Source organism: Salmo trutta, chromosome 25 (genome assembly GCF_901001165.1).
Source record: "Salmo trutta chromosome 25, fSalTru1.1, whole genome shotgun sequence".
Classification (NCBI taxonomy): domain Eukaryota; kingdom Metazoa; phylum Chordata; class Actinopteri; order Salmoniformes; family Salmonidae; genus Salmo; species Salmo trutta.
This window is the reverse complement of record NC_042981.1, coordinates 35,593,674-35,610,028: the sequence shown is the minus strand read 5'-3', so window position 1 is coordinate 35,610,028 and position 16,355 is coordinate 35,593,674. Positions and strand designations below refer to the sequence as shown.

General features: G+C 43.6%; 1 long non-coding RNA gene across 1 annotated transcript; it reads left to right on the top strand.

Moving 5' to 3' along the window:
- The first annotated feature begins 36 nt into the window (after positions 1-36).
- LOC115162493 (uncharacterized) lies at positions 37-1,575 on the top strand. Its single transcript, XR_003869563.1, has 2 exons — positions 37-144; positions 737-1,575. It is a non-coding gene; the product is annotated as an uncharacterized LOC115162493 (long non-coding RNA).
- Positions 1,576-16,355: the final 14,780 nt, after the last annotated feature.

Sequence of the window (16,355 nt, the reverse complement as noted above, 5' to 3'; positions counted from 1 at the left end):
CCTAGATTTGTTCTCAAGTCATTCACAGTGAAAAGCCATCGACAGGATAGTCACGCTAAGCGGCTGAGAAAAAACCCGACAACAAAATGGCTAAAATGGTGGCGGCTTACATTGGATTCCTTCTCCTTGCCTTGTTCATCACAGGTAGGTTAAGATCTTATAAATTGACTTACTCGTTACCATGTTTGTTTCTAATGATCTGTTTTAATTAGAGTGCCCATTATGTGGATAATAAATGCATTTCAACAGGTGCAACATTGGCTTTTGAAACCATAAATGGATCATATTGAATCTAAATTGTAAGATTTATTGGCAATTGGTGGGTTTTCTTATTGAAAACCTAATGATGGCGAGGATACTTGTCCTCAGATAAGTGTTATTATAATGCCAAAATGTGTTCGAAATCTAACGTGCCTTAGGCGGCGCAATTTTCAATCCAGGATTTTGACAGTTGCCCTATATGCTATGAACACATTTCCCACAAGGTGAGGGCTCGACTTAATTTAATGACATTTTATCTGAAGTGCATTTTGTTTGGGAAACATTTGCCGTGGGGTTATTGTCTTAGGCACAGGACTAGACCTTGTGTAGCCTAGATGTTAACTTTACGCATGCGTTTTTTGTAGCTTGAAATTAGTCTGACGAAAGTATGATGTATTGGGAATCGTGCCGATTTGTCAAATGTTTCATTTACTTTTTAAATAGTCAGTCAGTGACGCTCCCATGCTTGTTTTAGGTCCACGCGCAAACACTACGACCAAGTCCCCAGCCGTGACTGCTATGACCGAAGCTGGCGGCGCGAGTTCCAACATGACCAAGATGCTCGATGTTGTCGCTACCAAGAACATCACCATTCCCAAAGGAGCCAGTGTGTCCTTGCTGTCCAACTCGGTCACGCTCTTTTCCATCGCGTTGGCGGGCGCTCTCCTACACGGCCGCTTCTAGAAGGCTCCTGTACACTGCAAAGACTAACATCCGCGGCCTGGGGGGGGGGGGGGTAGAGTCAGTCATGTAACTTCAAGGCAGTCATGTGTACACCTAACCATAGAGATTCAGTGTGATTGGGAGGTTGCAGTGCTGCAATAACATCTTTCTAATTCGCTGATGGGATTTCTTATTTGGGCTCACACATCCCTGGCCACTTCAAACCAGTAGGCCTATACACCATGTGCACTGGCCATAGGGCCTATGGTGTAGACCCCCTCCATGGTGGCAGGCCATGACAAGGATGTGTGAAACTGGACTCTGACTCGTTTGGTACCACTGTTCCTGTGTAGATGGCAGGGTTGTTTTTTTAAACTTATGAAGTGTAAATTTGCACAGTGATTGGGTAGTCTACTAATATGAAGTTGGTTGAGGTGCATTGTGGAACATAATGTATCCAGTAGTCTGATCTTTGGCATGCATGGCTTTAATGGTGGTATTTCTAATCCTGGGCACTGTCAAGCTTATGCGATTTATATTTGAGGAATATCATTTTAGTTTAAATTGTCATGTGTTAACTAATTATTTGAAATGTACTTGTGACAAAATGTATTTGTTCTTGTAGGCTACAATAAAATGACATGGGCCTAACTGACTTGTCTCTGTAGTCTAAAGCTTGACATGAAAACTAATTGCTTCTGTTCCATTTGTCTCCAGACCTGGCTAGGCTATCATGGCCTAGGAGGAACGGTGCATACTGAACACCTTGCTTGATACTTTATGCAACGATCTCTTGGTTTCACCAATTTGACTGAAGAGTGACATTGAGCCACTTTTCTCAATGTCAGTGTTTGACACCCTGGGTTGACTCCTGTGCAGTATTCAGTTTCTGTCACCTTTTGAAGTTGCGGTTTTGGATGGGGTTGAAACATTACGTTTAGCTATTCATTTTGAATGTTAAACGGGTAAGGTTTCGGGTTAAAACAAATGGGTACCGCTAAGCTTGAACACAACCTTCAGATTGGAGTTAGCTAGCAAATATTAGCATTGCTAGTTATTTTTGACAATTTGCTAGTAATTGTAAATTTGACATGGCAGTTTCCTAATTTGCCTTTAGCAATGTCATTGTACGGTGTTTCCATACCACTAAGCGTAATTTGACAACTGTCACATTAGCCTGCGGTGCAACCCATGTCTAGGGCACAAATTTGAATGCAGTTATGATGGTACTAACTCATGTCTGACAAGTGTACTGAGCAGCGACACTAAAACCAACCCAGGGCCATAGTGAAACATGTCAGTTGGTGGCATAGTATGATGTCACTGGCCTGAATCTAATCCAATCAGGAACCAGTCTACATCTTTAAGGTGTCACTAGCTTCCAAACAAGTTTATTTCTCGTACTATATTTGGAGAAAATGGGGGTCATATTAGCAGTTACTGTGAAACCAAGGTAAATGGCAGTAACTGAACTTACTGCCTTTTAGCTTGGTTTTAACCTGCCCTTGGCTGCAGTTACTGCCTTTCACCTTGGTATCATATTTTATTATGATAGTGATACAATCGAACCTGTATGACACTGACAGCTACACACACATACATTGCTAATCTAGGGAGACAACATGGCACAGCATTCCTGGGAGAGAATGATGGTTGAACTTGCTCTGAAACGCTGACACTCAGACACTGGTAGCAAGCTAGCTATGTCGATCTGAGAACTTAATTAGCTAGCTTGCGAGCACAGACTAACAATGCTACCGGCTCCCATAAGAGATCTGAAACTGATGCTAACTTCCATCTATTAGCCCTATAATGAATCATATTCTGAAATTTCATCTGATGGTTTCTTTGAATCAGTACACCACACACGATTTCTAGACTGACTGACACCTAGCTAGAACTGACCGCCCCTACCAAAATGTAAAAACCTACCTACAGTAGTTAGCATGAAGCAATAGATTTGTGTTACATGCTCCCAATAGAGGCAATTAGCAATGTATACTAGTTTCAATCTATTATACCTAGAACGAATATAATCCCTATAATTTTATTCTGACATTCCATGGGTTATTTGAATCAGTAACGTTACACCACACACACATCTAGCCAGCTGACAGTCAGTTGGATGTGCACCCCATAACGTTACTGAATTGTCAAAAGCCACGCGCCCTCGTTTTCCGGTTGAGCACGCGCACAGCATTGCTACCTCTTTAATAATATATTTAGTCACATGTCAAGGGTTTCTGGTTTTCTTTTATATTCCAGTATTGAGTGACTGTCCCAGTCAGGAAAGTTAAAATTCCAAATTGTATCCATCACCTTTGTTGGTGGCGTATGTAATTGGCACACCAAGCTTTGGCATGCGAAATGTGTGCATAACGTGTCTGCTTCGGTGCCAGCATCACATGAATGCGGGAAAAAACTGTTTTGCCAAAATGATTTCCACCAATCCCTGTGGCCTAGATGAAAATAGTATCTATGCGGATCAAAGTTGCCATGTGAGGGCGTGTTTAGTACTGACATGGTTGTACAGCCACGAACTGGCAGAAGCTTTTTTTTTTTTCTTTAAAGAGTCCGACGAGCCCGACGTAAAGGACATACTGCTTTCCCGGGAGCAGGTCCAAATCCCCGTCAAGAGGACGGAGGTCGGCTGCCTAATGAGAATTCATAGGCGATCGAATAAACCCCCACTGCCTTCCGTTGCGGACTATGTATATTTGTAAACAGCAGCTGGTGCACAATATCTAAAGAAGTCTTGAGGTTTTGCTCGCTTGAGGTATCTCATGATAAGCTGTAGACCACACTACCTACCTAGAGAGTTTTCATCTGTATTTTTCGTAGCTATCTAGATACCACCACAGACCGATGCTGGCACGAAGACCGCACTCAATGAGCTGTATTGCGCCATAAGCAAAGAGGAAAAAGCTAATCCAGAGGCGGCGCTCCTAGTGGCCGGGGACTTTAATGCAGGGAAACATATCCGTTTTACCAAATTTCTATCAACATGTTAAATGTGCAACCAGAAGGAAAAAAATCTCTATACCACTCTACACACAGACACGCGTACAAAGCTCTCCCTCGCCCTCCATTTGGCAAATCTGACCATAATTATTTCCTCCTGATTCCTGCTTACAAGCAAAAATGAAAGCAGGAAGCACCAGTGACTCGGTCAATAAAAAAGTGATCAGCTGAAACAGATGCTAAGCTACATGACTGTTTTTGCTAGAACAGACTGGAATATGTTCCGGGATTCTTCCGATGGCATTGACGAGTACACCACATCAGTCATTGGCTTTATCAATAAGTGCATCGATGACGTCGTCCCCACAGTGACCATTATTACATACCCCAACCAGAAGCCATAGATTACAGGCAACATCCGCATTGAGCTAAAGGCTAGAGCTGGCGCTTTCAAGGAGCAGGACTCTAACCCGGAAGCTTATAAGAAATCCCGCTATGCCCACCAACAAACCATCCAACAGGCAAAGCGTCAATACAGGACTAAGATCGATTCGTACTACACCGGCTCCGATGCTCGTCGGATGTGGCAGGGCTTGCAAACCATTACAAACTACAAAGGGAAGCACAGCCAAGAGCTGCCAAGTGACACGAGCCTACCGGACGAGCTAAACTACTTCTATGCTCACTTCGAGGCAAATAACACTGAAACATGCATGAGAGCACTAGCCGTTCCGGACGACTGTGTGATTACGCTCTCTGCTGCCGATGTAAGTAAGACCTTTAAACAGGTCAACATTTACAAGGCCGCAGGGCCAGACGGATTACCAGGACGTGTACTGCGAGCCTGCGCTGACCAACTGGCAAGTGTCTTCACTGACATTTTCAACCACTCCCTGTCCGAGTCTGTAATACCAACATGTTTTAAGCAGACCACCATATTCCCTGTGCCCAAGAACACTAAGGTAACCTGCCTAAATGACTACCGACCCGTAGCACTCACATCTGTAGGCATGAAGTTCTTTGAAAGGCTGGTCATGGCTCACATCAACACCATTATCCCAGAAACCGTAGACCCACTCCAATTTGCATACCACCCTAACAGATCCACAGATGATGCAATCTCTATTGCATCCACACTGCCCTTTCCCACCTGGACAAAAGGAACACACCTATGTGAGAATGCTATTCATTGATGACAGCTCAGCATTCAACACCATAGTGCCCTCAAAGCTCATCACTAAGCTAAGGACCCTGGGACTAAACACCTCCCTCTGCAACTGGATCCTGGACTTCCAGATGGGCTGCCCCTGGTGGTAAGGGTAGATAACAACACATACGCCGCACTGATCCTCAACACAGGGGCCCCTCCGGGGTGCGTGCTCAGTGCCCTCCTGTGCTCCCTGTTCACAAAACGCAGTTATACTGTTGAACTCTCGTGTTATCAACCTCCGACGATCTTGATCTGCACAGACAAGCCAATCGCCTTTTAAACTATGTTCTGCCCCTGTTTCCACACATCTGCTAAACTGCCACGTAGACAAAAGAGGATGTACCTTTCTATAAAAGCTGAGACCCAACTCTTGTTTGATGGACTTTCAGCATTGAACTACTTGAGTGATGCTGGTTACTCCATTTTTGCTAATCTTATAATTAAGTGTGTTGGAAGAGTCTACATTCTCTATCTTCTTTAGAATTTCCCCTATTTTCTATACTTTAGTACCGGAACCCCCAACAGAAGCTAGCCAGCTAACTAGCTAGTAGTCAGTTAGCCACTGCTAGTGGTCATCAGCTAACCTTAGCCCGGTCAACTCCTGCCAGTCTGCACAGCGCAATTTAACCCAGAGCATACCGGACTGCTTATTCTCCACATCTCCGGATTCCTACCGCAAGCTCTGAACCTTTTCGCCTGGATCATCGCAGCTAGCGAGCTGCTATTCGAGTGGCTACCCCCTGGATAACGTCTCTGTCCCGAAGCAACCACCAGTGAGGCTGGAAATAGCCTTGTGCTATGCCCATCTCCCGGCTAGCTGAAGAGGTCCATCAGCCACTCCTTGGGCTACAATACCTATTTTGCCAATTGGCCTGGACCCCTTTTACTGCTGACATGGAGCCCCGCCGATCCATCACGACTGGTCTACCGACGTAATCTGCCAGATGGGGATTCAACAGGCTCCTCTGTTGCGACGTCCCCTGAAGGCCCATCCGCTAGCCTGCTATCCGCGGCCCGCTAGCTGTCTAGAGCATATCGGACTGTTAGCTGAAGAGGACCATCAGCCAATTTCATGGGCTACAATACCTATTTTGCCAATTGGCCTGGAACCGTTTACTGCCTACATGGAGCCCTGCCAATCCAACACGACTGGTCTGCCGACGTAACCGTCCGAGGGGGCTACAACAGATTCTTCCGTCACGACGTCCCCCTAAGGCCCTTCTGCTAGCCTGCTAGCCCCGGCCCGCTAGCTGTCTGAATCGCCGTGTCTCCAGCTCACCTAGCTACCCACTGGTCTCTATGATCACTCAGCTACGCATGCCTCTCCCTAATGTCAATATGCATTGTCCATTGCTGTTTTGGTTAGTGATTATTGTCTTATTTCACTGTAGAGCCTCCAGCCCTGCTCAATATGCCTTAACTAGCCCTTTTGTTTCACCCCCACACATGCAATGACCTCACCTGGTCTAAATGATGTCTCTAGAGACAAAACCTCTCTCATCATCACTCAATGCCTAGGTTTAGCTCCACTGTATTCACATCCTACCATACCCTTGTCTGTACATTATGCCTTGAATCTATTCTTTCGCGCCCAGAAACCTGCTCCTTTTACTCTCTGTTCCGAACGCACTAGACGACCAGTTCTTATAGCCTTTAGCCGTACCCTTATCCTACTCCTCCTCTGTTCCTCTGGTGATGTGGAGGTTAATCCAGGCCCTGCAGCACCTAGCTCCACTCCCAAAAACATCCTGTGGCGTACTGCATTAGCATCAAATAGTCCCCGCGATGTGCAACTTTTCAGGGAAGTTAGGAACCAATATACACAGGCAGTTAGGAAAGCAAAGGCTAGCTTTTTCAAACAGAAATGTGCATCCTGTAGCACAAATTCCCAAAAGTTCTGGGACACTGTAAAGTCCATGGAGAATAAGAGCACCTCCTCCCAGCTGCTCACTGCACTGAGGCTAGGAAACACTGTCACCACCGATAAATCCACAATTATTGCTTTCCACCTGGCTACCCCTACCCCGTTCAACAGCCATGCACCGCCCACAGCAACTTGCCCAAGCCTCGCCCATTTCTCCTTCAACCAATTCCAGATAACTGATGTTCTGAAAGAGTTGCAAAATCTGGACCCCTACAAATCAGCTGGGCTAGACAATCTGGACCCTCTCTTTCTAAAATGATCTGCCGCAATTGTTGCAACCCCTATTACTAGCCTGTTCAACCTCTCTTTCGTATCGTCTGAGATCCCCAAAGATTGGAAAGCGGTCATCCCCCTCCTGGTCGGTGTCTAGAGACACTCTAGACGCAAACTGTTACAGACCTATATCTATCCTACCCTGCCTTTCTAAAGTCTTCGAAAGCCAAGTTAACAAACAGATCACCGACCATTTCGAATCCCACCGTACCTTCTCCGCTATGCAGTCTGGTTTCCGAGATGGTCATGGATGCGCCTCTGCCACGCTCAAGGTCCTAAACGATATCATAACTGCCATCGATAAAAGACAATACAGTGCAGCCGTCTTCATCGACCTGGCCAAGGCTTTTGACTCTGTCAATCACCACATTCTTATCGGCAGACTCAACAGCCTTGGTTTCTCAAATGACTGCCTCGCCTGGTTCACCAACTACTTCTCAGACAGAGTTCAGTGTGTCAAATCGGAGGGCCTGTTGTCCGGACCTCTGGCAGTCTCTATGGGGGTGCCACAGTGTTCAATTCTTGGGCCGACTCTTTTCTCTGTATACATCAATGATGTCGCTCTTGGTGCTGGTGATTCTCTGATCCACCTCTACGCAAACAACACCATTCTGTATACTTCTGGCCCTTTGGACACTGTGTTAACTAACCTCCAGACGAGCTTCAATGCCATACAACTCTCCTTCCATGGCCTCCAACTGCTCTTGAATGCAAGTAAAACTAAATGCATGCTCTTCAACTGATCGCTGCCCGCACCCGCCCGCCCGACGAGCATCACTACTCTGGAGGGTTCTGATTTAGAATATGTGGACAACTACAAATACCTAGGTGTCTGGTTAGACTGTAAACTCTCCTTCTACAGTCACATTAAGCATCTCCAATCCAAAATTAAATCTAGAATCGGCTTCCTATTTCGCAACAAAGCATTCTTCACTCATGCTGCCAACATACCCTCGTAAAACTGACTATCCTACCGATCCTTGACTTCGGCGATGTCATTTATAAAATAGCCTTCAACACTCTACTCAGCAAATTGGATGCAGTCTATCACAGTGCCATGCGTTTTGTCACCAAAGCCCCATATACTACCCACCACTGCGACCTGTACGCTCTTGTTGGCTGTCCCTCGCTTCATATTTGCCGCCAAACCCACTGGCTCCAGGTCATCTATAAGTCTTTGCTAGGTAAAGCCCCGCCTTATCTCAGCTCGCTGGTCACCGTAGCAGCACCCACCCGTAGAACGCGCTTCAGCAGGAATATTTCACTGGTCACCCCCGAAGCCAATTTCTCCTTTGGCCGCCTTTCCTTCCAGTTCTCTGCTGCCAATGACAGGAACGAATTTCAGAAATCACTGAAGCTGGAGACTCATATTTCCCCTCACTATCTTTAAGCATCAGCTGTCAGAGCAGCTCACAGATCATTGCACCTGTACATAGCCAGTAAATAGCACATCCAACTACCTCATCCCCATATTGTTATTTATTTTTTTGCTCCTTTGTACCCCAGTATCTCTACTTGCACACTCTACTTCTGCACATCTATCACTCCAGTGTTTAATTGCTCAATTGTAATTACTTTGCCACTACGGCCTATTTATTGCCTTACCTCCCTAATGTTACGTCATTTGCACACACTGTATATAGATTTTTTCTATTGTGTTATTGACTGTATGTTTGTTTATTCCATGTGTAACTGTGTTGTTGTTTGTGTCGCACTGCTTTGCTTTATCTTTGCCATGTTGCAGTTGTAAATGAGAACTTGTTCTCAACTAGCCTACCTGGTTAAATAAAGGTGAAATAAAAAAAATGATATGGCTACATATATTGATATGGTCTATTTTCAGCCCTGTCCTGGGTAGCTTATCAGAGATAGACAGACATAATAACTTGGACCTTTGCCACAATCTGTAACAATCACGAGGAGCTAGGTGCTCTACACAGTAAGCCATGGTTGAAGTCGGAAGTTTACATACACTTAGGTTGGAGTCATTAAAACTCGTTTTTCAACCACTCCTCAAATTTCTTGTTAACAAACTATAGTTTTGGCAAGTCGGTTATGGCATCTACTTTGTGCATGACACCAGTAATTTTCCAACAATTGTTTACAGACAGATTTATTTAACTTATAATTCACTGTATCACAATTCCAGTGGGTCAGAAGTTTACGTACACTAAGTTGACTGTGCCTTTAAACAGCTTGGAAAATTCCAGAAAATGATGTCATGGCTTTAGAAGCTTCTGTATGGCTAATTGACATAATTTGAGTCAATTGGAGGTGTACCTGTGGATGTATTTCAAGGCCTACCTTCAAACTCAGTGCCTTTTTGCTTGACATCATGGGAAACTCAAAAGAAATCAGCCAAGACCTCAGAAAAAACATTGTAGATCTCCACAAGTCTGGTTCATCCTTGGGAGCAATTTCCAAACGCCTGAAGGTACCATGTTCATCTCTACAAACAACAGTATGCAAGTATAAACACCATGGGACCACACAACCATCATACCGCACAGGAAGGAGACACGTTCTGTTGCTGAGAGATGAACGTACTTTGGTGTGAAAAGTGCAAATCAATCCCAGAACAACAGCAAAGGACCTTGTAAAGATGCTGGAGGAAACCGGTACAAACGTATCTATATCCACAGTAAAACAAGTCCTATATCGACATAATCTGAAAGGCTGCTCAGCAAGGAAGAAGCCACTGCTCCAAAACCGCCATAAAAAAGCCAGACTACGGTTTGAAACTGCACATGGGGACAAACATCGTACTTTTTGGAGAAATGTCCTCTAGTCTGATGAAACAAAAATAGAACTGTTAGGCCGTAATGACCATCATTATGTTTGGAGGAAAAAAGGGGGAGGCTTGCAAGCTGAAAAACACCATATAAGGGTGGCAGCATCATGTGGGGGTGCTTTGCTGCAGGAGGGACTGGTGCAGTTCACAAAATAGATGGCAACATGCGGAAGGAAAATGATGTGGGTATATTGAAGCAACATCTCAAGACATCAGTCAGGAAGTTAAAGCTTGGTCGCAAATGGGTCTTCCACATGGACAATGACCCCAAGCATATTTCCAAAGTTGTGGCAAAATGATTTAATGACAAAGTCAAGGTATTGGAGTGGACATCACAAAGCCCTGACCTCAATCCTATAGACAATTTGCGGGCAGAACTGAAAAAGCGTGTGCGAGCAAGGATCCTACAAACCTAACTCAGTTACACCAGCTCTGTCAGGAGGAATGGGACAAAATTCACACAACTTATTGTGGGAAGCTTGTGGAAGGCTACCCAAAACGTTTGACCCAAATTAAACAATTTAAAGGCAATGCTACCAAATACTAATTGAGTGTATGTAAACTTCTGACCCACTGGGAATGTGATGAAAGAAATAAAAGCTGAAATAAATCATTCTCTCTACTATTATTCTGACATTTCACATTCTTAAAATAAAGTGGTGATCCTAACTGACCTAAAACAAGGAATTATTACTCGGATTAAATGTTGGAATTGTGGAAATCTGAGTTTAAATGTATTTGGCTAACGTGTACGTAAACTTCCGACTTCAACGGTATATGACCATTCAGTCAAACACGTGATTAACGCCCCTTTTCAAGACAACCCAGAACTCAGAAATTTCCTACTTGGAAAATATCAGAATCGACCAATAGGAAGCACGACGCAAAAAACGTATGTACATTTTTACTCAGAGCTTCAGAGTTGTCTTGAAACTCCCTACTAGTTGGCGTGATTATCAGAACATGACTTCTGCTCTCATGGAAAAGTTTTCGAACACGTCCATCCAGATACTGAGTAGGAAGCGAGACATCCCAGTCCCTCCTTTTTGTGGTTCATATACAGTCAATGAACTAAGCAGACCATCCACGCCTTTAGGCGGTGAAAGGTGGAGAACGTCCTCTCCGAGGACACGACAGAGATCGGAAGACAGAGTCAAAGTTTGATTAGGGTTTCTACTTCTCTGAAGAGACCTCTTGTTTGTGGGTGAAGTTGGGCGAGTTGAAGTAACCCATGGGACAGTGCTGCAAGGGATATTTTTTGTAATTTCTCCCAACATGTGGAGTTGGAGCAGCAGGCGGCCTATGTCTAGCTGCATGGGGAGGTGAAGGGAGTCAAGGGACTGTGCATCCAGTTGAGTTGTGCTTCCTTTTGCTGCGGCAATTATGGTTCTCTCTTATTTTGCGTATATCCCAAGCCTTTCCTGGTCGAATCTTCTCTCCACTTCTGATTGCACCACATCCACCGCTTCAAAGAACTCCTGTGTTTTTCTCTCTCCCCTACTCCAATCTCATTATTAATTATATCAAATATGCAACAGAAAAATAGTTGCAAGGTTTTTTTTAATGCAACACAAATTCTTACTTCTTCTGCAGGGGGTGCTGCCGTTTTGCCATTTCACCACAGAGGGTATTGGAGCTCCCCTATGGAGGATGGACTTTAACCCAATTGAGCATCTCCCAATGCCAATCATAAGAACACAGTGATAGACATTTTAAATGCTACTGCTCTTCAACATTTCAGCTACAATCATTAAAACAACGTAAAAAATGGATAAACTTTTATAAATTAGAACTATTCAAATTTGCATGAATTAGCATAAAATAACACACAGTAATATTATAGGCCGAACTCTAGAACCGTTCAAGCTAGAGACACCCAACCAACCTTCACCTGTTCCAGCTATCCTATTCTATCAACCATATTACTTCAAGACAAGCTCCCCACTGGAAGGCCGAGGTAGGGGGAGCGGGGGAATCTATCAAATAGCTACACCTCTAACTTTGTACAGTACTAACGCAATTAGTAAAATAAGTCACACTACGAAATGCTACCAAATTAAACCACAATTCATTCATAATACTGTGAATATATAGTTTCACAGACATATTGTTGCATTTTTGAAGGGGGGGTTCGCCCAGGGAGCCATACAAGCTACAACCGCCACTGCTTCCATGTGAGACCAGTATACCTAATATTGGGGAAGGGACATAAATGTATGAATTTAATTGTATTGTGGTAAGTAGTTTCTATTGTTTTTATTTCTTTACTTACCTATTGTTCACCCAATACCTTTTTTGCACTATTGGTTAGAGCCTGTAAGTAAGCATTTCACTGTAAGGTCTACACCTTTTGTTCGATGCACGTGACAAATAAACTTTGATTTGATTTACCGCAAGAGGTCGCTATAAGACCTGTTTATGTGTAAAACTTTTCTTTGCCATTTACCAGGCAAAATATCTTCCATAAATATATTTTGAGCACCATAAACTAAACTACCTATAGGAGTAATATTGTAGATGTCCCCATCATGCTCATGGAGGTCCACCTTCTCTGAGGAAGATTTAGAGAATAATAGTCTCGAACTTCAAATTATTAGCCTGTGAATTTGCCTAATATTCACTGACATTATATAAAGAAAGACAGTAATTAAAAACACAAAGGATATTTGTATTGCTGACAGTCACCCCCTAAGATGATATGTATAGGAAGAGGTCTCAGCCCTTTGGTTTATGGGAGGTTTCTGATAAACTGTAGGTTTCTATTTGAGGGGTAGGCCAGACAGTTGGTTTTGGAGATATGCCCTTCTGACCTGACGTCACACTCTGTGGGGGTATAAAATCCCCTGGATTTGTTTTCTTGTCATTCACCGTGATAAAAGACAGGACAGTCACACTACGCGTAATTGAGGTTGAGAAAGAAACCGATAACGGAATGACTAAAATTGTGATGGATTACATTGGATTCCTTCTCCTTGCCATCCAGTTTTTATCACACGTAAGACATTTTCTAAGATGACTTACTCTTTAACATGTTTGTTTCGGTTGAACAAAGTGTCTGTAATTAGCCTATCCATTCCGTAGATTAAAGGCATTTCAACAGTACAGCTGCAACATTCAATATGGCTTATTGTTGATAAACCATAAATTAATCAATGTAAGATGTATTTAGACTATCGACGGGTGTTCTCATTGACAAGCTAATGATGGCGCATATAATTGGTATCCGATGTTTTCTGTCTGACTGGCGAAATCTAGCGTGCGAGCGCGATGTGAAACGATGACGCCTCCCATCAAATACTGAATCCTTGCTATGAAGTTACTTCAAGATGCATAGGCTAATGTAATTTGAGAGCGACGGTATCTTTCTCCTCCACTGCGCAATTCAAATGCAGGGTATTGGCAGTTACCCTATATGCTGTGGATAACATTCCCACAAGGTGATGGCACTTACGGCGTCTTAAGTTTTGTAAGGCGCATGGCAATATGTTCTCCAAACATAATGCACATGTTTTTTTCTCGTTTGGAATGTGTCGGAAGGTATGTAGGCCTTTTGAGAATTGTCCCGATTCGTCAAGTGTTTAAGTTTGACTTGTTTTTAACATGTCAAGTTTGTCGCCAATCCTCAGTCAATGACGCGTCCCTCTGCTCTCCTGTTTTAGGTCCACGCGCAAAACGCTACCACACAGTCCCCTGCCATGAATGCTACGATCAAACCTGGCGGCGCGAGTTCTAACATGACCAAGATGCCCGATGTCGCCAAGAACAACACCATTCCCAAAGGAGCCAGTGCGTCCTTGCAGTCCAGCGCGGTCACGCTCCTCATCCACATTGTGGTGGTGGGTTCGCTCATACAGGGCCGTTTCTAGAGGGCACATGTGCACTGAACACACAGCCACGATGTTTTACAAAACACTCTTAAAAAAAAATCGTTGCGGGCGTCATGTGAGCAAATTGGGAGGTTCAAGTACCGGACGAGAACACCTTTCTACTTCACGGATGGGAGTTCGTATTTGCGCTCACACCTTCCCCGGGCGCTTCAAACCAGTAGGCCTACCCATTCCGTGGACACTGGCCCCAAGCACACATGGCCTAACGTGTGATCCACTCTGGAGGCAGGCCATGAGGATGTACGAAACTCCTGACTTGTTTGGTTCTTGTGCACAGACGACAGGGGTCGTTAGGGATTGTTTTGCAGTGTACATTTTTGCTGTGCTAGGGAAACCAACTAAAGGGGAAAATGTTGGTTGATGCTTACATATCCATTCGTGTGACCTGTTGCATGTGTCCATACAGTGGTATTTCTATTCCTGCAACTGCAAAGGATACTTTGTCAGCGGGTTGATGTACACTTGGTGATTTTAGTTGATGAGTATCACATTTTATATTGTAAATGTATCATGAAATGTAACTGTTGCAGCCTAATATGCTCATAGATTGTTCAATAAAGTATTGATATGCACTTGTGACAAGGTATGTTTCCACTTTCTCATAGGTTACAATAACATTTGAAATGAACATGGTCCTTAGTATTTTAAAGCTTGACATGCCAACTAATTGGCTGTCACTTTAGTCTCCAGACCCTACATATCTAGGGTTTTCAAAGTTGACTGTTTTGACTTCCCACAATTAGTCCTTAAGCTTGGGCTCTGTTATGTTTGCCTTTTGGGCAGGTTTTCAGCCATTAATTACACATGACTCTCTTAATTGGGTTGCCTTCTGTGCCCTGCTAGCCTAGCTCAAGTTTCTGTACTTGACCCCTTTCTGCTGTCACTAATTGTGTTTCACTATGGCTGTAGCATAGCTGTTGGGGTACGGTGTTTCATATCAGTTAATTCCACTTTGCAGCAACTTAGACAAAGTTAGTCTAATTCTCCGCTACTCAAATCTGGTGTTTGAACAAAATGTATTACAGCATCAATCTAACCTTTTTGCAAACAGCTGCTGTTTTGACCACTACATACTAAATATGCGTCTCTGCTAAAATATTGAGAAGAATGTGACTCAGAACATTTAATCGCTTTTCTAAAGTCTGGCAGGCATACCAACTAAAATAGACAAGCTACTCTAACGTGATAGCCTAAAATGGCTTGGTAGCTAGTTATGAGGTATGTTTAGGCTCCTTATTAGCTGTTGCAAAAGCAGCAGCTACTCTTCCTGGGGTCCACACAAAACATGAGAATACAGAACATTAGACAAGGACAGAAGTAAAATGTTCTAAAGGCACACGTAGCCTACACATCAAGACATACAAACTATCTAGATCAAATAGGGGAGAGGTTATGAAATGTTTCTTTTTAAAACCATGTTTGTTCTTTTGAGCAATATGAGATGAAAGAGTTCCATGCAATAATGGCTCTATATAATACTGTACGCTTTCTTGAATTCTAAATTTGAGGACGGTGAAAATTGTCAAGACTCACTAGAGTGAAGTCAGGCGCAGGAGACCATGTATATAGAGTAGAGTGTTTATTTTCCTAGTTCCACAAAAATCCTTTAGGAAAAACGTACCAGACAAAACAAAATGTCCAACTCAAAATAGTTTAAGTGCAGTCCAGTAAATGAAACGAACATCCTCTACATAAAATAAATGTAGAAAACAAAAACACCCCACATAAACCCCACGACAAACAATCCCGCATAAAAACCTAAACCCAGACAGCAAGACTAAATACCCCACTAATTACTAAACTCAAAACAGGTGTAACACAAAACCAAACGAAAAGAAAAGAGGATCGGTGGCAGCTAGTAGGCTGGCGACGACGACCGCCGAGCGCCGCCCGAACGGGTAGAGGACTTCGTGACAAAAATACCCCCCGCGCGCTCGCGCGTGTGCGTGCGTGCCAGAGCTGTATGTAAGTTGACTATGCAAACAATTTGGAATTTTCAACACAATGTTTCTTATAAAAATAAGTGAGGCAGTCAGTCTCAAGTCTTATCCAAGAGAGACTGGCATGCGTAGTATTTATATCAGCCCTCTGATTACAATGAATATCAGCCCTTGATTACAATGAAGAGCAAGACGTGCCACTCAGTTCTGGGCCAGCTGCAGCTTAACTAGGTATTTCCTTGAAGCACTCGACCACATGACTGGACAATAATCAAGATAAGACAAAACTAGAACCTGCAGGACTTGCTTTTTGGAGGGTGGTGTCAAAGAAGCAGAGCATCTCTTTATTACCGACATACCTCTCCCCGTTTTTACAACCATTTCATCTATATGTTTTGACCATGACAGTTTGGAATCTAAGGTAGCACTAAGTAATTTAGTCTCT